We start from the raw sequence: 26,628 nt of genomic DNA, 5'->3' as shown, positions 1-26,628 counted from the left end.
ACTGGTTAGAGACCCTGGGAAAAATTGAAAGACACATTCTGTAGGGCAGAGTTTCCTTTTATTTTGGAATTCTCAGTATATTTTCTCATCATGTCTTCAAGTAATTGAATAAGGCTCATTCACAGTATGTAGGATATTCTGCTTTCCTCAAAGTCTACAGAGTTAAATGTTAATCCCAGCCAAAAAAAATATCTTCATGGAAACATCTAGTGATTGACCAAATTTCTGAGTATCATGGCCTGACCATATCACCATGTGTAAACATCCATGAAAACTACATACCACTGGGCTGCAGTGTTTATTTAAATGTACATATGTGTGCAGAGAAAAATGTCTGGAATTGGAGTAGGGGTTTAGCCTAATGGTTAAGATCCCCATATCACATCAGGTTGTCTGGGTTTGATTCCTGGCTCTTTTAGCTGCCTGCATATGTAGATCTTGGCTGTCAGTGGCAATGGCTCAAGTGATTGTGTTCCTACCCGCTGTGGAAGACCTGGGTTGAGTTCCTCCCTTTCAGCTTGGTTTCAGCCTGGCCCAGCTCAGGTTGCTGCAATCATCTGGGGAGTGAACCAGCAGATGGTCTCTCTCTCTTCCTCCTCCCCCCATCACTCCCTAAAACTTCAAAATAATTCCTGGGGCTGTACACAGCAGAATCTTTATAACTGGAGAGGAGGTGTCACATTGGGCTGCAGAGAGGGGAAAGAAACTTAATTTTTCAGTAGTACCGCTCTATACTGCTCAACTGTCATCAGAATGTATTGTTATTTCTGATATTTATATTTTCAAATGAGACTTTAAGCAAAACAACACAAGCAGATAATTAAAAATAGTCCTTCAAGGCTTGTGAGAAGTTTCACAGACTATGATCTACCTATTCCCATCCGAGTTCAATTCCCTGGCAGCATTCACTTGCGACTCCTTTCCCTATGGCTTTCTGGTTTTAAACTCTCCATTCCTAATAACACATCTGTACTTCCATTTCTTTGATTTACAATTTGAGACATTATCTCAATTTTACCATGGAAGGTGGGATTTTATGTGTGTCTCCCCAGTATATTCTCCCACTTTCCCTCACCTCATTCCTCTCAAATCATATCACATTTGCATTAAATATGTAGTCAGTGTTACATTAACATGACAGCATAAAGTCCTTCCACAACAAAGTAAAATAGTGTGCTGTCATTACGTTTCCTTTCTATGTAACCTTCCCCTTCTCCTAAAGCTGCCTAATTTTATGATATTCTACTTGGTTTTCTATGGTCTTATTGTTAACTCACTCCCTAGATCTCTAAAACTCTCTTAATGGAACTGAACACAAAATGATCTCTATCATTTTTCCCCTCAAAGTCAACACTCCAGAACTCTCTGTCTCCAAGTTCCAATCTGAAGCATAATTATTTGCGATTTAATAATTTTTCCCTGTTTCTTTTATCTGCTTAACTTAATAGAACTCTTATCAATGGATGTTGGAAATCCTGACTTGACTCTCTTGTTTTCTTATTTTTGTCTTCTGTTGTCATGATTTTTCTGTTTTGTTTGTTTTGCTTCTTAAAAGACATCCTGAGCATTACCTCCCTACTGGTTATTGCCTCTTTACTTCTGTCATGTATTTGGTTTTGAAGAGCTCTTTCTCATTCTCCGAGTGCTCTTCTTTCTGGTATCTGCTTTTGCTTTATGATGGCAATAGTTGCTCTCTTTTTCCTTTTCTCTTTAGCTTACTGTGTGGCCCATCATTCTCCCAAACTTTAAACTTTTCTGCTCATTTGTTTTGGTTTCTCCCTTTCACATTGTAGGTTTCCCGTTGCCCCATAGATGGCTCATCCTCTTTTCAGCTATTTCTGCTGTCTCTGAGAGGCACCCATACTATATAAAATGGTGGCAGGTTGTATGGACTGGGTGTGGGAGTCTAGGTGTCTAATTGCTAATTAGGCAAGCTTAATTTTCTCCTGGTCTCCTGTTTTCAGCCCTTGTCATACTCCTGCCTTCAGAGTAACAGAGGCTTCCAACACTGGAGCTTTTCCATGGGCAACAATATAGAGAAATACAATCTAATTTTAAGGTATCTAAATTGTGTTTAATAATTGATGCAAAAAATACTACTGCCTGGTGTGGAATTATTTATTAAAATATTATAAATAGAAGTGGATAAAAGGAGGGAAGCTTCCTAGACTTTCCTTTGATTAGTAAAAGAAAAATGCCAGTCCATAGACTATGATAAATTCTGTGAATGTAATCTAATTTTTAAAGGAACCATTAAAATGATATGCAAAGACATAGACTGGGACAGACATTTGGTGAAGTGGTTCATCTGCCATTTGAGACACCCATATCCAATCTCAGAGTGCTTGGGTCCAACTTCTGGCTCCACTTCTGCTCCTAGCTTCCTGCTAGTGCACATCTTGGGAGGCAGCAGGCAATGACTCAAGTAGTTGGATCTTTTCTACTCATGTTTGAGACACAGATAGAATTTTGAGCTCCTCGTTTTGGCCTGGCTCAGCTCCAGCTGTTGTAGGGATTTGGGGAATAAACCAATGAATGGGAGATCTCTGTCTCACTGCCTTTCAAATAAAAATAAAAGTTTTTTAAAAAGAGACCAGGAGGAAGCACCTGGCTCCTGGCTTCAGATCGGTGCGGCACGCCGGCCATAGTGGCCATTTAGGGGGTGAACCAACGGAAGGAAGACCTTTCTCTTTGTCTCTCTCTCTCTCTCTCTAACTCTGCCTGTCAAAAAAATTTTTAAAAACAAAAATACTAAAAACCACTATAGATGAATCAAAGTACAATTCTGAAAATTTTTCGAGTAACTCACAGGAAGCAATAAAAGGAAAATGGAAATGAAAAACAGAATGAAAAAAACAAAGCAAAAAATATCTTGACAGTCTTCTGACACCATATAAAAATTATACTAAACATAAGTGTTCTGTATATCTCAATTGAAACACAAAGATTAGCAGAGTATTGAAAGTGAGACATGGCCGGCGCCGCGGCTCAATAGGCTAATCCTCCACCTGTGGTGCCGGCAGACTGGGTTCTAGTCCTGGTCAGGCGCTGGATTCTGTCCTGTTTGCTCCTCTTTCAGTGCAGCTTTCTGTTGTGGCCTGGGAGTGCAGTGGAGAATGGCCCAAGTCCTTGGGCCCTGCACCCGCATGGGAGACCAGGATAAGCACTTGGCTCCTGGCTTCAGATCAGCATGGTGCACCGGCTGCAGCGCGCTGGCAGCAGCAGCCATTGGAGGGTGAACCCACAGGAAAGGAAGACCTTTCTCTCTGTCTCTCTCTCTCACTGTCCACTCTGCCTGTTAAAAAAAAAGTGAGACAACAGAGTGCCTGGATTCAAGTCCCTGCTCTGTTCCCAATTCCTTCTTCCTTATAATGTACACCTTGGAGGGCAATAGTTAAAGCTCAAATATTTGGGTCCCTGCCACCTAGGTAGGAGACCCAAGTTGATTTTTTCTGGTTACTTGCTTCAGCCTGACCCAGCCCTGGTTGTTGGAAGCATTTGGAGAGTAAATCAGAAGATGGAAAATCCCTCCCTCTCTGTTTCTGGGGAAAAAAAAAAAAAAAAAAAAAGGTGTGTGACCCAACTAATTACTGCATACAAGAGACTTACTTAAAATGCAATGATACAGGTGGGATGGAAAGATATATATTGTGTTAAAAGATCTAAGAAAAGCAGGAGTGGTTATATTAATTTTGGATAAATAAACTCAGAACAAAGAAATTACTAGAGACAGAGGGGACATGATAGAATGATCAAAGGGTCAATCCAGCAAAAAGATTTAATAACCCTAAAAGTGTATGTTCCTTGGGGCTGGCATTGTGGCATGGTAGGCAAAGCCACCCCCTGTGACAACCAGCATCCTGTATGGGCTCTGGTTCATGTCCCCGCTGCACCACTTCTGATCCAGCTCTCTGCTAATGGCCTAGGAAAAGCAGCAGAAGATGGCCCAGGTACTTGGGCCCTGCCACCCCATGTTATAACACTGGCATACAAGTACTAATTACTCTGCTTCTGATCAGCTTCCTGCTAATGTTCCTGGCAACATAGCAGAAGGTGAGCTAAATACATGGATCTCTGCCACCCATGTGAGAGATAAGGGTGAAGTTCCTGGCTTCTGAATTCAACCTATCCTAGACTGGTTGTTACAGCCAGTTGGGAAGTGAACCAGTACATGGGCTCACTCTCTTCCCCCTGCCCCACTTCTTGGTCATGTTCTCATTCTCTCTTGCTCTCTCTTTCCTCTGTCATTCTGCCTTTTAAATAAATAAATCTTTAAAAAGAATCAATGGACAAATTCCTCAAAAACATACAAACCATCACAATGTACCCAATGTAGATAACTTGAATAGCTCTATAACTACTAATAAAACGAATTCATAATTAAAAGACTCCCACAATAGAAACCACGAGGCCCAGATATCGTCACAAGAAAATTCGACAGAAAATTAATTGAAGAATTAGCACCAATTTTACACAATTGCTTCTAGGAAAGAGATGAAGGAACACTTCCAATTCATTCTTATAAAGCTCATAATAATCTCATAGCAAAATCAAAGGCAGATTTAAAACACAGAACAAAAACACTTAGCAAAATATTAACAAGTAGAATTCAGCAATATGTCCAAAGAAATCATCATGATAAATAGGATTTTATTCTGGGTATACAATGCTGCCTCAGTATTTGATCATCAATCATTATAGTCCATTGTATTAATGGACTAAGGAAGAAAAATTGCAAGCTTAGACAAGCTGTAATCTTGGAGAAGGTGTTTAGAAATGTATCTGACACAGAACTTGTATGTAAAATACCTAAAGAACCTCAAATGTCAACATTAAAGAAATCTAGTACAGAAATGGTCAGAAGATATGAAGAAGCATATTAGTGAGGAGGATATACCAACAGGGAAAAAAAAAAACACATAGAGTCGTTCAATAGTCTGGCCATTTGGGAAACACAAATTAAGACCATGATGAGCTGTCACCACATGTGTATTAGAGTCGCTACAATAAATAGTTTATGAAATGGTAGCAAGGTTTCAGAGAAGCTGAATCACTCAGACATTTCTGGGGAGAATGTCAAATGACCACTCTGGAAGGCAGTTAGGCAGTTGTTTTTTGTTTTTTTGTTTGTTTGTTTGATTTTTGTTTTTTTTTTTTTGTGTGTGTTTTTTTTTTTTTTGACAGGCAGAATGGATAGTGAGAGAGAGAGAGACAGAGAGAAAGGTCTTCCTTTACCGTTGGTTCACCCTCCAATGGCCGCCGCGGCTGGCGCACCGCACTGATCCGAAGCCAGGAGCCTGGTGCTTATCCTGGTCTCCCATGCAGGTGCAGGACCCAAAGACTTGAGCCATCCTCCACAGGCAGTTTCTTAAAGCATAAAACGTACTCCTACCATATTTTCTAAGAATCACACTCCTTGTTATTTACTCAAAGGAGCTGAGAACTTATGTCTGCAGCCAAACCTGCACAGGACATTTGGAGCAGCTTTATTCATAATTGGTAAAACTTGGAAGTAACCAAAATATCCTTCAGTGGATGAACAGGTGAATAGACTGTGTGATATCCAGATAATGGAATATTATTCAGAACTAAGAAGAAATGAGCTGTTAAGTCATGAAAATATGTGGAAGAAACATAAATGCATACTACTGATTGAAAAAATCAATCTGAAAAGGCCGTATGACTCCAGCTAGCTGACATTCTGGAAGAGGTCAAATTATATGCAACTGTTACATGGTCCAGCAATTGAACTCCTAAGAATTTATCCCAGAAAAAATTATGTTCTTTCAAAAGCCTGCTCACTAATGGTTATAACCACATTATTCGTAATAGCCAAAAACTAGAAGCAGCCTAGATATCCTAAGACAAATACATGGTTAAACAAACTGGCTCATTCATGTGGTTCACAGGATGGAAAGGTTTTAGTACTTGACAATAAACAGGGATAAGTTATTGGTACAGGCAATAATGTGTGTGACTCTCCGCAGGATCTGCTAGGTGGAAAGAGTCAATCCCAAAGGTTATATACTGCCTGATTCCATTTGTCTATCATTCTTGAAATGACCAAATTAGTAGCACAGTGGTTTAAGCTGCCACTTGCTTCTCCTGCATCAATATCCAAGTGCCAGTTCACGTCCTGGCTGTTCTGTTTCCCATCCAGCACCCTGCTAATGTGCCTGGAAAAGCAACAGAGGATGACCCAAGTTGCCCAGAAAAACCTACTCACTTTTGATAATTGGATATCCCAAGGTATTCAATAACAGTGTTCAGCATCTCAAATATAAGGTTCATAGTCTATTAAGAATACCTATTAATGTCAGTAGGATACAGTATTGACTCCATGCCAAGATTCCAAAAACTGTATTTGTGTCTATAATACTGAATATTTTACACATTTACTGAAGAAAGTTTATGGAATTTATCACTTGGAAGAGTAGAATAGCTTATATTGACCTTTAAACTATAGTAAATAATTTAAATTTCAATGAAAGATGAAAACAGGCAAGTTTGTGGTAGAAAGTTTTTTATCAGGTTATGAAACAAAAATCCAGAATTCCAAGGGACTTTTATTAGGAAGCATCGCGGCATTGTCTGGTCTGTGTGTCACCTTTGGTGGTCTCATGGACCCTTTTCAGCCCATCACATTACTTTCCTCAGATCGCATGAGCCGAAACCTGTTGAGTTTTCCTCTCTTCGAATCTGTTTTTACAGCTCCTTTTGGCCACATTCTTATCAGCAAGTGCTATCTCCAGTGTATTTTTCTCACTGTTGTAAGTAGCTCAGCTCAGAGCATAGAGGCCCTAAAAATTCCTGACTCTCCTGCTGAGGACATTCCTCCACTCAGATTTGCACAACTTGTCAAAATATGAAATGAAATGGTTTTAGTATTTCATTGAGTTAATTTTATGCCATTTACAAATAATTTTCCCCACTTGCCCTATTGTATTTCTTCGGTAGAGCAAAAGTAAAGCTTCAATTTTTGTCATATTTCCATTGACACTAAATGTCACAATTAATTCTGAAGAGAAAATATTTCAGGAATGCTTTTGTTGATGAAAACAGAGCCAGAGGTAATGGTTTCTTTTAATCATGGTGCTATTCTTTTTCAGACTGATAATTTATTTAGTTTTGAATAGGTGATACATTCACCTGGTTTAAATAACAAAATATCTCCTTCCTAACTTGATTTCCAAATCATTCTTTTCCCCTCTGTGGAGACAATTTTTCAACCTTCTTTGTCTATCTTTCCAGAGACAGTATGCATTTATAAAAGAAAACAAATTTTAATGCAAATGGTAAACTACAAACTGCATCTTGCTTTTTAACTCTACTTAACTGAATATGAGTATTTTAGAGCTTATTCCCTGCCAAGACATACAGGTTTACTTAATTTTTTACCTTTTGTAAGTATCATAATTTATATGAACTGCTTTACTGATAAATATTGCTGCTATTATCAATTATAATCTATCCTGTACTTATATCAGTTCACATGCAGGCAAATGTGTCTGCCAGTTGTATATGTAGGATAAAATCCTAGAAGCTCAACTACATTTTTAAAAATAGGCATTGGTTATCTCAAGTATACGGTTTTCACGTACTTGATACATGCATGAAGCAAAGTGGTTTTCAATGTTTTAATTTTGATTGCCAAGATCCTCTGAATTTTATGATGTAGATCCTAAGACCTGGAAATTAAATGTGTACTTGTTTTTTGGCTTGCACTTGTTAGTTTTTTACCTTCTTCACTTGTTTTCCTTTTTATTCTTCTGTTTTTCTTTTCCCCTTCTTCCTTTCTTCCTTCCTCCTTTCCTTCCCTCTTCTTCCCTACTGTCTGGTCTCAATTAAGGGTCAGATGAGAGCTATATAACCACTAGGTGGTGGTACAAGAACACTGGGAGAAGTACTTTTGTAAACAGACTAGGAATTAGTTTTGATTTCCTGCTCAGTTTTTAAATTGCTATCCACTTGGGCCCTTAAATGCCTCCTAAGGGATGTCATTGTGATTGCTGTTTAGTGGTTGAGCCAACATAAAATTGATGTTGAGCTTTACAACAGCTGTTATAGACCACTTTATGTTGATGTTGAGACTTTAAAAATGCTTATTGCTGGAAGATGTTAACTCTTCCATAGGAATCTGCTAAGTTTTCTGAGTGACTTGAAAGGCTTGCTTATATTTCTGACTGATTTACAGATTTCACAATGTTGCAGTTGAGTCTACTTAGAATTTATAATCCTGTTTTATTTAGCTGACTGAATTTTCAGTAAAGAAATGACAGTTTCCTAGCTACTTGCTATGGAAGTGACAAAAGGCATCTGTCTATTATGGCTTTATTCTATTGACAGCAATTCAGCATTTTATACAAACTTACAATATTGATCTTCATCGAAATGGCTAAATTACATTTTTAAGGTACTTTGGAATTTGACAGCAATGTTTTTGTCTGTGTGAATTACCTTAATTTTTGGAAGCATACCTTTTAATATAAAAAATCTTTTAATATAAGGAATCTTCAAAAGGTTTGGGGGAAATATGTGTTCTGAAAAAATTATGGAGGTTTGAAATTTTCTACATCAAAGCAGACTCAGCTTTTAATTCTGTTTCTATGAGGTTTTTGAAGTACCTTCATAATTCTATACCTGTGCTTAGAAATTTTGGATTAGCTAACTCTCTTTACAGCACAAAATAAAAAGGCTATCATAAATATTAAAGAATCATTGCCTACATTGTAACTGTATGGAAAAAAAAAAGCCCTGGTATGATGATTTCAGCATTTAAACTCTGCTGAAATTCTCTTTAATGTGTTCAGTTCAGGAATGTGGTTAGAGGTACCCTGTAAAGCATTCTGTTCAAAGCCGGCACGCACACACATTCTCGTCTCCTGTATGCCGTCCCTGTGAGATTGGCAGCAGCGATACACAGTGGCTCCTCTACTTTCTCACAGCATGTTCATGGCAGCTAGAAAATCTACATCTTCCTGAGAAGTAATCTTACAACAAAGCACCTATTGACATGCTTTGATGGGTCAATTATTTTTGGACAAGTATTGAGGTGGATCACCTAATTTCCATAGCTATGGATCGTTCTACATGCCATTTGTGCTGGTGTTCTCCAGATTAGAAAATAAGAGTGCCAACGTTTTAGCCAAATTGACTTGCAGGTTTTGATGGTAACCATTTAACGTGTAGTCTCCCAAAAGAAATTTTGTGATTTGGTATCCAAGAGTAATCTGTTAGAACATCACACCTGAAGACTGCATTTAAGGCATTTTGTGTTTAAAAGTTCCTATGTATTTATTCACGCATGAGGAAAAAACAAAAAAAAAAATAGATTTCAATGTAGTGGAAGAACATCCAGTTAAAAGAAGCATCCCTAGATGACGAGACCATTACAACAGCGTTCCAGTAAATAGAATCTAGTGTAGTTGATTCTTTGGTTTTATTAGGAAAAATAGCCCTTTCTTGTGATCTGTAACGTTTAAATCAATTGAACTACAGTGAAATCTCTCCCCTGAAATGGCTATTACACAGCTAGCAGCCTTTTGTTCAAGAGATTAAGTTTGCATCTCCTCGCATTATCTCCTTGTAATTGGAAAACTTTCATTTTGACAGAGAAAATGTGCCCACATCCCTGTGAGCCTTGCCACAAGCCAGTGCAGAACGCCATCTGGAGAATGCGTGCCCAAGTCGGGCGGCAGCCTCCTGTCGTGCTCTATCTGGAACTTTGCAACTGAACAACTCAGAACATCTTAAGCTCCATTTGTCTAGCTCACTAGTGCTCTTGGCAGAGGTCATAACCAGCAGTGGTTTTGTTGATTTGCTGCATCAAATGTAATTAGGTTAAAGCACTCACTGACAGAGCCTCTGATAATGGCATAAAAGCCTGAGGCTTAAATTTACCCATTGAATCAAATTTAAGTTTAGGTCAACAAAGCCATACTGATTTTATCACTAGAACAATAAAACAATAATTTTTAAAGGGATTTATTTGGAAAGACAAGATTTTCCTCCCTTTGGACCTCATAATTGTTTTATTTTCATTTTTTTTTCTTGTAGTTTAGTTTATTTTTTACTGACTGACTTCAGATGAAGTGCTTCACCTCTCCTGGGTAGGAAAGATGGTCTGGCACACACACACAGGTCACATAGCCCTTCTGAGCCTTACGGTTGGTATTTTGTGGAAAATGAGATGTTGTTGTTAGGTTAAGTCCAAATACCGAAGAACTCTACCAGTTGTACACTCATATGGGTAGAGGTAGCATTATTACTGACCTTTTAACCTTTGCTTACTGGAAAACACCAGTAGTACCAGCAGCGTCTTTATAAATGAGTCAGTTTCAGGCTATGAGTAAGACAGAGAATCCATTACTTGGGGTTAAATTTAGGGCAAGCCTGGGCCCAGAGAACAAGACAGACTTTAGCTGCAATTAGGAACCATAAGAAAACTACAAAAAGAATTTCTGTCTTCTTCAGAGAAGGAAAAAATTGAACAGAAATAAGATTTGTCAGTTTCCTGCATAAATATTGTACAACAAGTCATCGGGGCTCTGTGCTAGACAAACAGAGACCTTGGGCGTGGCCTCAGCAAGGAGGTGCACATCCTCGGAATGGCTGTATTGATTATCTGGGGAAGGTTTTTTAAGAGTGAGCAGAGTAGTCAATTATGATAGGATATGCATAATAACAATGATTTGTGGAATATATTTGTTATCGGTTTCAAAATTTCCTCTCACTTCCACTGATTCCCAAATATACCACCACGAATGCTAGAACTGCCCCCCGCCAATCATTCTTAAATTTCTAGCAAACGGCATTGATTTCTGTGGATTTTGCACTTCATTGTGGAAGTTGCGTTAGTTTGAGCATTCCAAGTATTCTGCTTTTGATAAAAGCAATAGGCATATGTGAGAATGAGGTTAAGTAAGTGTTTATTTGAGGATTTGATACTGCACACACTCTAAGTGTAAAGCAATTATCGTGCTGTTAATTTCATATTCATGTATGACTTATTTATTTGTTGTTTACCTCTCTGCATAATGAAAATGCCTTGGAAATTTGCTTCTTCTAGCACTCTAATTTTAAAGGAAGCTAAATGCTATGTATGTTCTTAAGTTACAGATTGCTAATTCCATTCTATTTTAAATCTGTGCAGGAGAAACTCCTATGTATTTGCAGAATCTGTCTTTAAACAGAATGAAGCATAATTATATAAGTAATTACAGGATAGTTAGTAGATTTAAACATAAATCAGAAGTATCATAGGTATATTTTGAACTACATAGTTATCTGAACCCATACATTCATATAAAATATATGCCCTATATATATATATGCCCTATCTTTCCAAGAATCAACACTTTAATTACTTCTGTGACAGCTATAATGTCATTAGCAGATAAATCTCCTTGCCCCTACCGACAAATTATTTGCATCTGGCTTACTTGTAATCTGCTGGCAGAGCAATGTTTGGTGAAGTGATTCTAAAGCTTCAGGGGCACCGCCATTGTCACCTATTTGCATAATGTGATATTTTAAAGAAGCAGTTATTTGCAGAATTTTTGGATAGTTCATCTTAGGTGGATATAAAGACAGGAAAAAGAAAAAGGAAAATCCGTATCCAATGTAAGTGGAGTTTACCTGTCCAGTCTGGAAATCCACTCAAGTTACGTGGCCTGCACCCCCTGAATTCCAACTCCTGATCCATCCTTGCTCTTCTCTGCTTAATACAAGATCCCTATCTGGCACCAGAGTTGTATGTCATCAAAGTTCTTCTAAATACTGTATGTGTTAAACAAGTATGATGTGACCACTGTGTCCTTTTCCCTGGGTGGCTTAGAAGATAACACACAGGTGTGAAATATTGACAAAACAGTTCTATACATAAATATACATTTAAATATGCCAAGGCATATTTTTAAGGAAATTTACTCCTGAAAACTCTTAAAACAGTCTGCAATGCTTGGTATGTGCCAGTTGTTCAATTTCCATTGTTATTTACAAATGTGAAGCTTTGAATTAAGAAAAAAAAATGCACCATCTGCCTACTCATATAATAATGCTTGGTTTTATTCCCAAGCATATCAGCCACTGGCTTGGCATTTTAACTAACTGAAGCACGTTTCTCATTAGAGTGTGTCTGTATCTACAAAAGGCCTTTGTTACTAGTTGCTTATTTTAATATTTCTGCCCTTTTTCCTTTGTCATTGCTGGTCTTCAGACTTTGTACCTGTAAGTATGTGGCCAACTTGTTAAATGACGCTTGCCTTCTGGGTACCTCATGTGCAGTCTACAGCTGATGCTGCTCCTTTTCCAGTTATTCAGTCAATCCTTTTAACAACTGATTCTTAGGTAATACTTATATGAGTGCCTATTGTCTGTGGGCACAAAGAGTATATACGCTCTTTTAAGATGCAAATAAGCACAGAATGTATTTGCCATTAACTCAATTACAGCCACAGAAAGCAGTGCATGTGATAATATTCTCCTTTAAGTAGAATATTCTAAGTGCCAGAGTTAATGTTGCACAGTTATTCATCCAGTTCATCATTAATTTAACATTTATTCAGCGTTATGCTGTATCAAGAACTCTTTGACTTAGTGGAGATATGAAGATAAATAAATCATATGTGATGTAAAATTGAGAAGGAAATAGTATGATAGGCTAGAATTTTGTTACTAAAAGTGTATTTGAGGGCCAGTGGTGACATCACTGGGGAGGTTGACGCAAGTGCATAATTTCAGACCCTATGCAGATCTACTGAACCACAATCTTCATTTTAATAATGTACTTGGGGCCGGTGCCACGGCTCACTAGGCTAATCCTCCACCTTTCGGCGCCAGCACACCGGGTTCTAGTCCCGGTCGGGGCGCCGGATTCTGTCCAGGTTGCCCCTCTTCCAGGCCAGCTCTCTGCTGTGGCCAGGGAGTGCAGTGGAGGATGGCCCAAGTCCTTGGGCCCTGCACCCCATGGGAGACCAGGATAAGTACCTGGCTCCTGCCATCGGATCAGCGCGGTGTGCTGGCCGCAGCGCGCCGGCCGCAGCGGCCATTGGAGGGTGAACCAATGGCAAAGGAAGAACTTTCTCTCTGTCTCTCTCTCTCACTGTCCACTCTGCCTGTCAAAAAAAAAAAAAAAAAAAATGTACTTGGGCATTCCAAAGGAGAATTTGCAAAACACCGGGCTAGCGGGATTGTGGAACGTTTTATGGAAGAGCTGAACTCTGTATACAGGGATACTTCCATTCACAGATTTGAAAGAATTTGAGCCAATTTTGTGTAATCCAATCAGTCTTACCACAATCAACACAAATTTACATTTGCGTATTAGGCCCTTAAGACCTTCTCAGTGAATGACTTCATTTCAGAGATGCTTTCAAAATGACATCCGCATCTTAAGCTTTTTGGACATCTGTTAGTATGACATTCGGTGTGCTTTAAACACATGACTTATCTGTGTACAAACCTGAGCTGACAGAGAGAAGCCTGCAGCTCTCCAATAAATGACAGAGTTAATCAGTAAGACATAGAGCCTAAAGCAGTGTCTTGGACAAAGTCTACCTTACAAAGATCAGAGAACACCATCAAAACAGTTTCAGCAATGATGTTTCCAATGTATCCGCACAAGCTGAGAATTGAGTCTTTGCTCTGAAAAGGGTGTCTTGAAATGATTTATTGATAAATCCAGGATTTTATTTTCTTATCCAATGAGCATAGGAGGCAGGAGAAGGAAGTGAGGCTCTGTAAAGATTTGGAAGAAGAGCTTGCCAACGTGAGTTAGTGTCCAGAAGTGAATTTGATAACAGACTTAGAAGGTTAACTGATCTAAAAGTGGGAATGGCATTTTTCAATAGTAAATTATTTTATTATAATTTAGATAAACCATGGTAATGGGGTAAATCTCTTTTACATAGCTATAGAAGTGTCCTTTCATGAAATGAACTGGTGGTTGTATTGAACATTTAAGTGTGCACAGTTTAAAATGCGGTACTTTCCATTTCTTTAATTTCTATGGGTAATTGTATTGTACTAAAAGTATGAATTATATCACACATTATATTTATAATATGATACAATATTATATTATAAATCCTTACCTGTAGTAAAACCTTCAACATTTAACGGTGATTTTGATATTTGACTTACAATGTCATTTGTAGTCCTCTATGATAAATTAGTTAATTTCTAGTAATATTGCTTTGGATTGACAGAAGGATGGAAGGAAAGAAAGAAGGGCATCTGGCTATGAAGTAAGAACAATTTTATTCATTTGTGTTGAAAGTTCCCTAAGTTCCAAGTGGCAGCAGGATTGGCCTTATGATTCCTTCTAAAGAAACCGTGATGGCAACAAACATTTGAACATGTTCCAGTATAGTAGTCCCAAATAGGTTTCACTGTTCTGTAGTCAGTATCATGTTTGTAAATGACTTAACTTTAAAAAAGATATATTTATGTGAAAGGTAAAGTGGTAGAGAAATGGATCTTCTATCTGCTAGTTCCCTCCTCAAATGGCTGCAACAGCCAGGACTTGGCCAGAGTGAAGTTAAGAGTCAGGAACTCCGTCTGGGTCTCCCAAATAGATGAGAGGGTGCCAAGTCCTTGGGCCATCATCTGCCACCTTCCCAGGTGCATTAGCAGGAAGTTGGATTGGAAGCAGAGCGGATGGGACTTGAACCAGCATTTGATATGGGATGCCTGTGTAGCAAGTGGTATCTTAATCTGCTGTTCCACAATGCCAGTCCCTGATTACTTAATTTTAACACTTTTCTGCCATTATGACTTTAATGAGAGCCATCTTATAAAATGCACAAATGTACTTTTTCTATCACTACAGGAAACAGGAATAGGAGTTTGAAATTTCATTTTTTAAGATTTATGTATTAGAAAGAGAGACAGAGAGAAGTTGGAGGCGGTTGTAATGAGAGGGAGAACTTCTATCTACTGGTTCAATACCCCATTGCTGACAAGAGCCAGGGCTGGGCCAGGCCGAAGCTGGGAGCCTCCATAGATGCACTAGCAGAAAGCTGGATCAGAAGTAGAGGAGCTGAGACTTAACCTGACACTCCAATATGGGATATGGATGTCCCCAGTCTACAGCATAACCCATTGCATTGCAATACCTGCCCCAGCTTGATTTTCTGTTGTATAAAAATGAAAATTTATCAAATATCACATCAAATTATTGGAAATATAGATCGGTAAGATTATTTTCCTTTCTCAAGGGACAGCTGCATAATATGAGGAAATTCATTTTGATCGACAGAAACCATGAAAATATGAGGCTAGGTGCCAGCATTGTGGTACAGTGGGTTAAACCTGTGCTTGTGAAAACAGCATCCCGTACCAGAGCACTGGTTTGAGTCCTGGCTGCTCCATTTCCAATCCTACTCCCTGCTAATGCACCTTGGAAAGCAGTGGAAGGTGGGTCAAGGGCTTGGGCCCCTGCCCTGATGTGGGGGACCAGGATGGAGATCCTCGCTCGTGGCTTAAGCCTGACACACCTCAACCATTGCAACTATTTGAGGAGTAAACCAGTGAATGGAAGATTCTCTCTCTCACTCACTCTGTGTGTGTCTCTCTTCTTTGTTACTCTTTTTTTTTTTAAATATGAAGATAGTGGGAAAATTATTTTTCTAACCTTAAAGTCATATTTTTTTCCTAAACACATGGGTCATCCTCTGAGTTCAGTAATGTCAGCTCTATATTTTGTCTGTCTTTCTGCTCACTTATTTTTGTTCAAACTTCTTTCCCATCACATCAGAGTACCACCAGTGAGAATGGCTCAAAATAGCTTTCCCAGTTAAGGAAAAATAAACAAAAAACTGACAGCTGATAGAATAATTGCTTTGTGACTGTCTACTGGAGTCTAGCCCATGCAAGAGAAGAATGTGGTAGCAAGAATGGCACCACATAAATGATTATCAGTGGAAAAAAGTCACACATCATGTGGCCTCTGTCTGTTAATTTAATGTGATGCACTTGAGTGTAAAAATAATGGGCTCTGTCAGCCTTATTAATTATCTACGCTTGTTCTAGAAGTCAGGATCATGAAATGCCTCTGAACCACCTGGTTTAATAGGCTATTTTAGAGCTTTTCATGCACGTCTATGAACAAGCAATTGGCAGTCCCAACAGCTAGCTCATCTGTAGTTAGGAATGTCGAACTGAGTTGCACTCATGATAGCAACGTTGCCTGCAAGATGATAGGATAATCAATCTTTCAGTCGCAGATTTCTTAAACCTAGTAGGACAGGTTTCCTAGTTAATGAAACAGTTTTGGTACCTGGGGGACTTTCTTATCTCATATTGCTTCTATTTGTCTTTATAGTTTAAATAGACTGCGTATAAGTTAGTGATGAAAGCTAATTAGACTATTAAAAGTCCTCAGATTGCTTCTTTGGTGTATTCTTAGAAAACAAGAAGTTAAGCAAGCCAGAGAGAGCTCAAGAGAGTGCCAACTATGAATGACAGAGAACTTACTAAGGGAATATTTGAGGAGGAGATATTTGTGAATGAAATCGTGTGCAGGAAGATCAGGCTGCTGAGAAACACTGCTTCTTTTATTCTTGAAACAAACTGATCCATTTCAGTGTGTGTGTCTATGTGTGTTTGTGTGTCTATGGTCATATTTATAGTTTGACTATGACCTTCTAAAGGGCAAAGAACATATATTTTTAATAACTTCTCTGTATTGCTGCACCATGTAAAGTATCCATTGATACTATAATCCATGGTTATGGAGGTAGGTAGATGATCCAGTGAAAATACTAGGTTTCTGTTTTCTTTATATTTCTAGGTTACCATAGGACCTATGGGAAGTCATTTATCCTTTCTGAATCTAAAATGAATTACAGTGATGTCTTTTCTACATATGCTATTCTAATTTTTTTGAAGATCAGATTATATTTTGGAAGAATAAATGTTTTATAGGTGTTCAATGGTTTTAATCCTTGTTTTATTACTAAAGTAAACACTAAAATGTGATTGAGACCTATATGATGATCCTTCTTACAAGGTTCTGGAAACTAGTTTATTGCCACTGTTTTCTGTGCATCTGCATAAATATGTAGAATCTAAGAAATATGATCCTCTTAGATCATTCTGGAAAGAAAAATCATTATTAGGATAGAACTAAAGTGGGGATTTGATGTCAAATATCCAATTCATATGCCATATAAGAGCTATGATGTAATCTAATTAGATGAAGATCATTATTTATATAGAGCCTTCCCATCATAACTGAATTGATAACCAGATTTAGCTGTATTGTCTGTGTGTTCACTAACATGGAATAATTAGTAAATTTATCTATCTATAATGATGTTTTTTCCTTTATTTTTTAACAGCAAAAACTTACTGTTCCGCTAGTTATGAGACAGGAGGTAAGTCACTTAACCCACTCAAACTTTGGTTTTATCATATACAGTGAGAGAGTACCACTGATGTTCTCTAAGACCTTTTTGTCTCTAAGAAAATTTGACTGGCTGACCTTGTGTGTCTTTGATTATGTCATAAGTAAATGATAGTGTGCTTTTCACATCAGGAGAAGAATCACCTTCAGCTAACTGAAACTTCTCTCGGTTAGTCTTATATCCTCTAGAGCTCTTACTTTGGCCTCTTATCATCTCATTTATTTGCTTATCTTCTGTTTAGGAGTTTGTCTCTCTGAGACCAAGATGCTTTCTTGGGCACAGATAGATAGCCAGTGCTTAGAACACTGTGTGCCTAGCACTTATGAATGAATTAATTCAGATCTGTTTCCAGAGTATAGCCCCTTTTTCTTGAACATAATAACTTCACTAGCAAGATGGATTAGTGATTGAATTTGCTATTTATGTAAGAGAATCAATAGGAGAAATGATTGAATAATGTTTTGGTTCCTAAGTGTGAGATCTATCTGCATGAGTATTTTATTTATTGGTGACCTTAGAACTTTAGCTAATCGAGAGTGGGATTTTCAACAGTAATTTGTTTATATGCTTGTTTTCTTTCAAAACTAAATTTTGTCCCTAAACTTTAGGATTGGTTGTTTTACTTGACTTTATAGTGATGTCTAAGTATATTTTTACATCGTGTAAAATATTGGCCTATTGTTGGCATAGATTTTCCTATGGGAGAAAAAATGTTTATCACCATTAAAAGTGAGTTGTCAAGCTTAGAATTCATTGTGAAAAGTAACAAATCTTGAAATTTTCTACTGGAAAGTAGAATGTTACCTATTTTTGGACATAGCACCGATGTGGTTTCACATTACGTGAAAATGTTGAAATTCTTGTCATTTTTCCTTCGTGAAGTGATTGAATTGCTTCTTGCTTCAATATTCATTCAAGTTAAGGTCAAGCTGAGTGCTAATTTTTCAGTTTTAAATTTGCTGAAAAGGTAGATCTTTCCTTGTATGATACTGTGCAATTAACATTGCCAATGAATCTTGTTTCCCAATGAAGTAAACTCTTTCAAATTAGAAAAGAAAACAATGAAACTGATTTGGAATACAGGATCATAAATGTCTGACAATGGAACCTGTTTTTCCCTGTTACAGGACTCTGATAAACAGTCTCATTGTTTACATATAATATGATATAATTTATTTAACAATGTTGATTTCCTCTGAACTAACACTTATTCTTCATTGAAAAGCTGTCAAATTTGGATTTGGGTGGAGTGTATTTGTGACAGTTGTTGGGGGAACACCTTCACAGTCTTGACTATGCTTGTCCTCCGGTGGATGTGGGAAGCATTCCTGACAGCCAAGTTGAGCTCATGTGCATTTCATAATCATTCTTTAGATTTTCAATTAGCCAGGGAGTAAAAGCAAACTCAGTGAGACACTAAGGAACAGAGATTTTGGTGACATTCTAGGGAAAATAGGATGGAAAATAATTTGTTTTTTTCTTGCCTAAAAGACATTTATTGTGCCTTGGCTACTGTGGACAAAAGCACTCCTCAGGTTATCCTTGCTATGTAGCAAGCAGAATCACATGTGACTCTCACTGTGAACTTCTTCCAGCATTACACAGGCCTGTATACATATTTCTGTGATAGCTTTATTTTGACAATTCTTGAACTGCAGCACATAGCATATTAATCGAATACAACTGGTTTTGAGTTGCCTTTTAAAAAGTGCAAATTATGGCTTCAGAATGACCTGATAAAGGTGCAAATGAACGTTAGCACAACATTTCTAAATTGGAGTTATTTTAAATATGCACATACAGATATGACTTTAGAGTTGGTCTAATTCATTTTTTGGTTGGGGATTTACAGCCTTAAAATGAGAAATAAATGTGTGAATTCTATTAAAGGTGTGAAGTTCTCCTTGTGTTCAGACTGGAAACTTGGTAATAATTATGAATAGAGCAAAGCAAAAAATATACAAGATTTCAGCAACATTTTAATTTTAAGTGCAAGCTTAGAATCTGCTTAGAGACACTTTCTTGCTGTCTTCAATATTGAAATGTTACAGATTTTCAAACAGCCTGCAAATACTAATTTTCTTATAATTTAAAAAGAAAAATTGCACTGACTAATCTTTTCTATTTGTATTACTGCTTATTCAAAGTGCGTCTGAATCTGATAAACCCATGAGCCCCAACTTAACCCTGCCTAAGCGAAACGTAACCTTTTCTCTCTTCTCACATCAGTGGACAATGGGGCCTCAGCTGCAGGGAGCATTAGAGAAGCTTGCCCAATCTCGAGGCCAGCTGGAAGGCCAGGCTCCCCTGCTTTTCAGCCAAATAGACACTTGGCACTGAGCTACCCTAGGGCAGAGGTTTAACATGGTTTGAATGGAGCTTGGATTTTGCAGTATCTATCCCTTTAGGTTGATGTCACTGCAAGTCCAGGACCCCTCTTTCATTAACTGGCCTCTCACATAGATGAGAATGATGACAGAAAACAGCCAAGTGCTAAAACAGTTGGTTCTTTCTTTATTATTTGTAATTTTGTCTATTTGCATGAGAGCCTGGCAGCATATGGCCTGATGAATTAAAAAAAAAACAAAACCCTGTAAACTCTCATCTACTGGCCAGAGCCTCTAGCTCATGGCATTAGCAGTGGCTAGTGCTGCTCCACCTGCCACTTGTCTGGAGGGTGGGAGTATAAACTGATGACCTAGTAGGTTCACACAGCCAGATAATGCTCAGCTAAGGCCATGATTTAATTCCTAGCAGTACTGTCAGAAATGGCTAGAAGTGGCAACATCCACTGTTTCAATAGTAAACTTGATTGGAAGCTCATAGCTCTGCCCTACCTAATAGTCTACACCAATTATGCCCTATCAGGCCTGCAGGAACAGTGAAGGAGCAGAAGTGCTTCTAATCCAAGGCACACAAGTCAGTTAGTTATGACAGAAGCACACAGGGCTGTCCTTTCATGTTATCATTCCATGCTAAAAGACAATAGCATTAGACCTGGAAAAAAGACAAACCTTTTTGTGATGCATCTGTTAACTTACACACTTGGCCTTTTCCAAGTCAAATATTTGTATGATTCTTAGATTTTTTTCTTTTAATTTCTGAATTAACCATTTTATGTAACTTTGAACCTGAAGAAATGGAATTTATTTTAATATTTGAGAACTGAAACTTTCATTGTCTGAAACAACAATAAAAACCTAATTATTTGGTGACAATGGTCAGGAAGGCTGCAGGGCTGGCTGATTGACCACCTGATAAGAGCTGGCCCAGCTCCCAGATTGGAGTTGGGTACATAAGGTCTCTTGCCGCCTCCAACTACATACAAGGAGTTCCTGCTTGAGTGGTGGCTGGGGATGGCAGAGATTGAAGAGAAGTTGCTCAGAGATTTTGATGCAATGCATCAGGAAGTACGTGACGGAGTCTGCAGTGATGAGGGAATTCCCTTATGCACCCTGGTCTTTCTATTACACAAGGACAACCACTCCTGGAGGGTCCTCACTAAACTCCATTGGGAAGTGAACAGCACACCTTTGACAGTCATACCTGGAGCCAGGCAGACATGAAGTACGGCACTGAGGCATAGAGAATGGCATAACTGGGGTTCAGTCTCAAAGCACATGGCTTCTGTAAGGACCCGAAAGTGTGCACGGGCCACCTAAAGCAAAGAGCACTCTGGTAGTATTGCCACAGAGACTCAGCAGGTTGACTAAGAAATCATGGACAAGCTGGGGGAGTACCGAGGCCAGCTGGGTCAAGAGAGTGAAATTTGAAAGATTCTCTTGTTGATGTCCAGAAATGTGACCGCAATGTGTCTTTTCATCCTCATTTTACTGGAGTGGCCATCATGCAAGGCTGTTTTTTTACAAATTCTTTCACAAATATTGACCTTCCTCTTGGGAAGGGATTGTGGGCCAGAACTTTGATGCTGTGCATGAAGCGTGTTGCTGCTGTGAGCTAACAGTTCAAGGACGCGCTGGGTGTCCAGATGAGGGGGAGGCAGGGACCGTGTAGAGTCACGAAAATGTGAAGGAACAGCAATCAGTCCACGGTACCGAGGTCCTTATACTCTTTATGACTTATTTAGGTTTAAAAAAACTGCAATTATTTGCGTTAAGACTTTAGATTGAAGTCAAATCACAAACCTTCCTTCTGTATATAATTTTGTATTTAACATTTAATTATACAATGTCAAGAAAGTATGGAAACAGAAGCAATGTACAAACACTCATTAATTAAATGAACTGATATAAAAGTGAAAAAGTCATCTTGAAACTCAAACTCAGTCTGCTAATCCATTTTGACCTGTTCAGCAATGCTTTATTTTCCCTATATTTTAAGATTGCTAAATGCATTTAAAGACATGAAACCAGTACTGCCAATGATCTAAAAAGGAGGAAATAATTTGGGAATCATAGTTTCTATGGCTTTATCAAGTGAGGGCTATTCTTGCTAAGCCACAGGAGATGCATTCAGCACTGTGATATTTTGTAAAGATGAGACCTACAATACTGAATATAAATCCTTGCTAAATGCTAGTTATAGCCATCTCACTAGATCCTAGAAAATTTGAGGCAGGTAGGTGGACCATTAGAAATATTTAACGGGGCCAGTGTTGTGGTTTAGTGGGTTAAGCCATCACCTGTGATGCCAACATCCCATCTGGGCACTAGTCCAGGTCCTGGCTGCTCCAGTTCTAATCCAGCTCCCTGCTAATACACCTGGGAAAGAAAGCAGTAGAAGATGACCCAAATGCCTGAGCCCCTGCCAACCACTTGGGAGATCTGAATGAAGCTCCTGGCTTTGAGCTGGCCCACCACTGGCTGTTATAGCCATTTGCAGAGTGAACCAACAGATGGAAGATCTCTTTTTCTTCCTCTCTATCTGTAACTCTTCTTTCAAATAAATAAATAAATCTTTTTAAAAAAATTAACAGCAAGATGGAAAGGGCACTGACTAATCAGAATGGCAGCTCTGGGATAAAATCCCAGAATCCCTTCTTGCGGGAGAGGTTTTGAGTTTTTTTTTTTTTTTTTTTTAAGATTTATTTATTTATTTATTTGAAAGAGTTACACAGAGAAAGAAGGAGAGGCAGAGAAAGAGAGGTCTTCCATCCGCTGGTTCACTCCCCAGTTGGCTGCAACGGCTGGAACTGTGCCAATCTGAAGCCGGGAGCCAGAGCTTCTTCCGGGTCTCTCATGTGGGTGCAGGGGCCCAAGGACTTGGGCCATCTTTCACTGCTTTCCCAAGCCATATCAGAGAGCTGGATCAGAAGCGGAGCAGCCAGCACTCAAACCGGCACCCATATGGAACACTGGCACTGCGTCCTGGGCACAGTGCTGGCCCCAAGCTTTTGGTTTTTAAATTTAGGAAGGTTCAGAGGATTCTGGTGTAGAATAGGACATGGAGACTCAGGGGCTATGGGCAGCAGCTCTTTAATGTTTTACGGAAGGCTTCACCATCTATGAAACACTATGACAATACACCTGTGTGCTGGCTCAACATAGTCCCAAAGGCAGTCAGACATTGTGGCCTAGGGAGGTTAATTAACTTGTTCAAAATCACAGTTAATAGGTGATAGAGCCAGGATTTGAATTCTTATCTGTCTTCCTCCAAAGAATGAACTCTCTTCGTTTATATCTGCTACTACTACAATGTTTCCTAGATATATTGCTCTGAAAAATTGAGTCTAATTATTTTGTTAATATTTTCTCTGGGTAATAGGAATAAAGCATCAGTTATACCCTAGAAAGTCATAAAGGTTGAAAGAAAGCCTAGAAAAATCTATTTCAAACTCACTGACTCTTTGAGGTTAGAATGGTGTGTGTCCCACATGTAATTACTGGCTAATAAGTTTGTCGAATTAAAATCGTTATTGTTATAAAGTTGCATATAGGATGTACACCAGCTATCTTTTTATGTAAGATGCAAATGTAGATAAAGCAAGTCACTAAACTATTTTTTTAAAAACCTGAAGTGCTATTTTTCAGCTGAGATAATTTAGTTTCAGTTGAACCAAAGATAGTGAGCAAGTTTTACTTTAATTTGAAATTAAAATAAATAACTGAAGCTTAAATGATCAAGAACAATTTAAGAATTTCATGCATGGAAGTTAGGTCTGTGCCGAGCAATAGCATATATTAAGTGTTACTTGGTGGTAATAAAGAGATTTACCAAAGAAATTACGAACTGCTGGTATAGTCAAGCTCCGTTCCCTCTTGGGGACTGATCAAGATAAGACTACAGATGCATTCAGATGTATCACCACTTTCTCTTTAGAAAAGCAAGTGCAAGAACATTGGTTTCACTAGATAAAATGTAGCTGTAAACACTCTGTATGAACAGATTTTGTTCCAAATATTTTTGTAATTCGGAGATCCAGAATTTTGTATTTGAATTTCCATATTTAAATTGAAACTGTAGTATCTGTGTATTCAGTCTGACTAGTCAAGCTTATTTTACCTGTCATCTACCTCAAGTATATAACTAATTATGTTTTGGACCTCATTCTCCATATATTATTAATGAAGGAAAACTATTCTGAGTTACAAATGAGTTTCCTGGAATATATTTGCTTTCAAACCTCTAGTCTTGACATAAAACAAACAAACCACAGTCCTATAAGTTAACTCACATCCTCCCTTCTTTTCTCAGAAATAAGACTGAAGTTCAGCAAGCAAAGGGCTAAAGGATGAAGTTATTTGATTAGATTTGCAGTGTGATTCTAGGAAAAGTATTTGAAAAAACTACAAATCTATGCTTCAACTCTATCCGTGTGAATTGTTGCACTTTGAACTAAAGAGCTACATGGAATTTTAGATATTAAGCTCAGTGTATCTAATCTGAATAAGCTGAATGACAGACAGCTCTTTTTTTCTATGTCTTCATTTAATTCACAATCTAGAGTCAAAGAATTTTTACCCTTTTGCCTGACCCATTTTATGGGTTGATACAATTGTTATATAGTAAGACTAACAGGGTATGCAAAGTTTCCAACCCAAGAAATAGGTATCTTCCATTATAGCCATCTTTTCATTAAAGCATCCATGTGTTACAAGGGTCTATTGTGCACATGTTTTTAAAATTTGTCTCCTGTGTGTAAACCTTTGTGATGCATAGATACAGAAACAATTAAAAATAATTTTGCCTCTCAAGAAAGTTATCTCCTAGGCAAGAAAAATATACAGATAAGCAAATTAGCTAGTTAGGAGTCTGATCAAGAAAGCAGTTAGGTGTTTGCAAAATAATGGTTCAGAACAAGAAGTGTCACGAGCTGAGAAAAGGGGAAGTGGAATTCAGATAGATGAACTCAGGGAGAGCAGGATTACTGAGAATGGAACTTAGAGTGTGGATTGAATGTGGATGGAAGTGGAATGGAGACACAGAAGATGGAGAGAAAAGGACTCAAAACCAATTAGCGTCTTATCGGGAAGAGTTAATGAGAGAGAGGAAGAGCCCAGGTTTAATGGATGACAACTATATTAAGCCATAATCATTTCCTAACTAGTTGGATAGGAGCAGGGACAACCTGATATATTAGAAATGACTCTGAACTTGGTGAGGGGAAGGTTATTAGGAGACAGAGGTTTATCTTTATTTAAGCACCAGAAAAACAATTTCATGTGACAAGATCAACTTCTCTTGTCTACTGTTTCCTCAAACGTGGAATAAGTTTGAGTTTGATGCTATCTGAAGTTCTATCTAGCTTGCCGTTTCTAAGTGCTTTGATCCATTTTGATGTAAAGAAAATATTGAAATGGTTGCAAAACAAGGGAGGAAAGGAGTTTCAGAAGAGGGGTTGTAAAGAAGCAGAAGAAGGGCAAGCATCCGGGGGAGTGGTCAGCTCCGTGGAGACTCGAAGGACACGTTTGTCTTGTGAGGTGGTGTCTGGATCTGGCCCCAGTGTTCTGTATTGGTAGCCTAGTCTACCTTCTGTTCAGCAAACCTATTTGCTAATCATGCTCTTTTCTCTTCTACACTTCCATGACTATCATCATCACTTTACCCCCTAACTGCACGCATCCAACCAATACAGGATAAGACACAGAGGAAATGGCTCTCTGCTTCTTCTATTGTGGCTGTCCATGGACCTCTTGCTTTTGCCTTTGTGATTTGGGTGTTTGGAATCAGTGGCCACTGCAGCTGTGTTTCTTTGCTTTGTATGTCCAAGGTTAATAACCTTACAGCTATATTTTTTGAACCTGCCCAAACACTCCTAGAGATGACATTTTCAGCTATCTCCAGATCTGTGGGATAGGACAAAGTTTAGCTAGGACTAGAGACCAAATGAATACAACTCTAGGAATCTCAAGGGCATATCCTGACAGTAGTTACCAAAGAAATAGTAACAGCCACAACCTGGAGAGCCTGGGTCAGTGCCCAGTGCATTTGTTTGTTTGCCCAGTGCTACCTCAATGTGGTACTTCCATCAACACCTGTTTACTGAGAGTCTATTCTGTGCCAGGCACTATTATGAGTGCTATAATTTTCTATTGGGTCTAAGCTGTTCTGATACATAAAAATGAACTGAAGGTAGCTTTCTAAAAAGGGATTAGTTCTGCTCCATATGCTAACACTTAGTTGAACATTGGGAAAATCTGGAATGTCCATGTGTTTTCCAGGTATTGGCCAAATTATTGAAGGTGCTTTCCTGTATTTATATACTCAGGGCATGAAAAAGAGAAACTCAATTGAATAAATAATGGTATGAATCAATGAGCAAACAGCAAATGCTGAATACATACGTATTTTCAAATCCCAGGAATGCCTTGTGCTGGTCCTGTAGGGGATGCCAAGGAATAGGAGAGGGCATCTTTCCCCATAGTTAGGTGACAGCAACATGTTATATGGCACACAAATACTGATTCCTAGATAATGTATTTTAAAGAAAGCAAGCCACCCTTTCTCCAAAATGCAGACTTTTATAAAAAATTTTCTAAGTTGCGAAATACAATTTTAATCAAGCAGAATTCTGTAGTTCAAGAAAATTCAGCAGTAAAATGCTCGGCTAGCCCATGTGTGGGCATAGTGAAAGCATCTAGCTGCCTCTTATTGCACTGCTGTTCACTTCTCAGTTTTACTGTTCGGAGGGTGACCTGAACTTTGTGGTGGTAAGTTGACTGCTCCACAGGAAACCACCTTCCTAACTGCTGCTTGCAGCTTTCTCTTTAGCCAACACCCAAAGCCACTGTCAGATGTCATGGAGACAAGACTTCACAAG

At 38.4% G+C, this 26,628-nt stretch overlaps 1 long non-coding RNA gene across 1 annotated transcript in view; it reads left to right on the top strand.

Annotated features, from left to right (window-relative positions):
- Nucleotides 1-2,391: 2,391 nt before the first annotated feature.
- The window catches only part of LOC138848967 (uncharacterized), a 152,534-nt gene continuing 128,297 nt past the window's right edge, over nt 2,392-26,628 (top strand). Inside the window, exon 1 of the long non-coding RNA XR_011387214.1 lies at nt 2,392-26,628. This is a non-coding gene — a long non-coding RNA (uncharacterized lncRNA).

This window comes from Oryctolagus cuniculus, chromosome 3 (genome assembly GCF_964237555.1).
Source record: "Oryctolagus cuniculus chromosome 3, mOryCun1.1, whole genome shotgun sequence".
Taxonomy (NCBI): domain Eukaryota; kingdom Metazoa; phylum Chordata; class Mammalia; order Lagomorpha; family Leporidae; genus Oryctolagus; species Oryctolagus cuniculus.
This window is presented reverse-complemented; position numbering and strand designations above follow the sequence as displayed.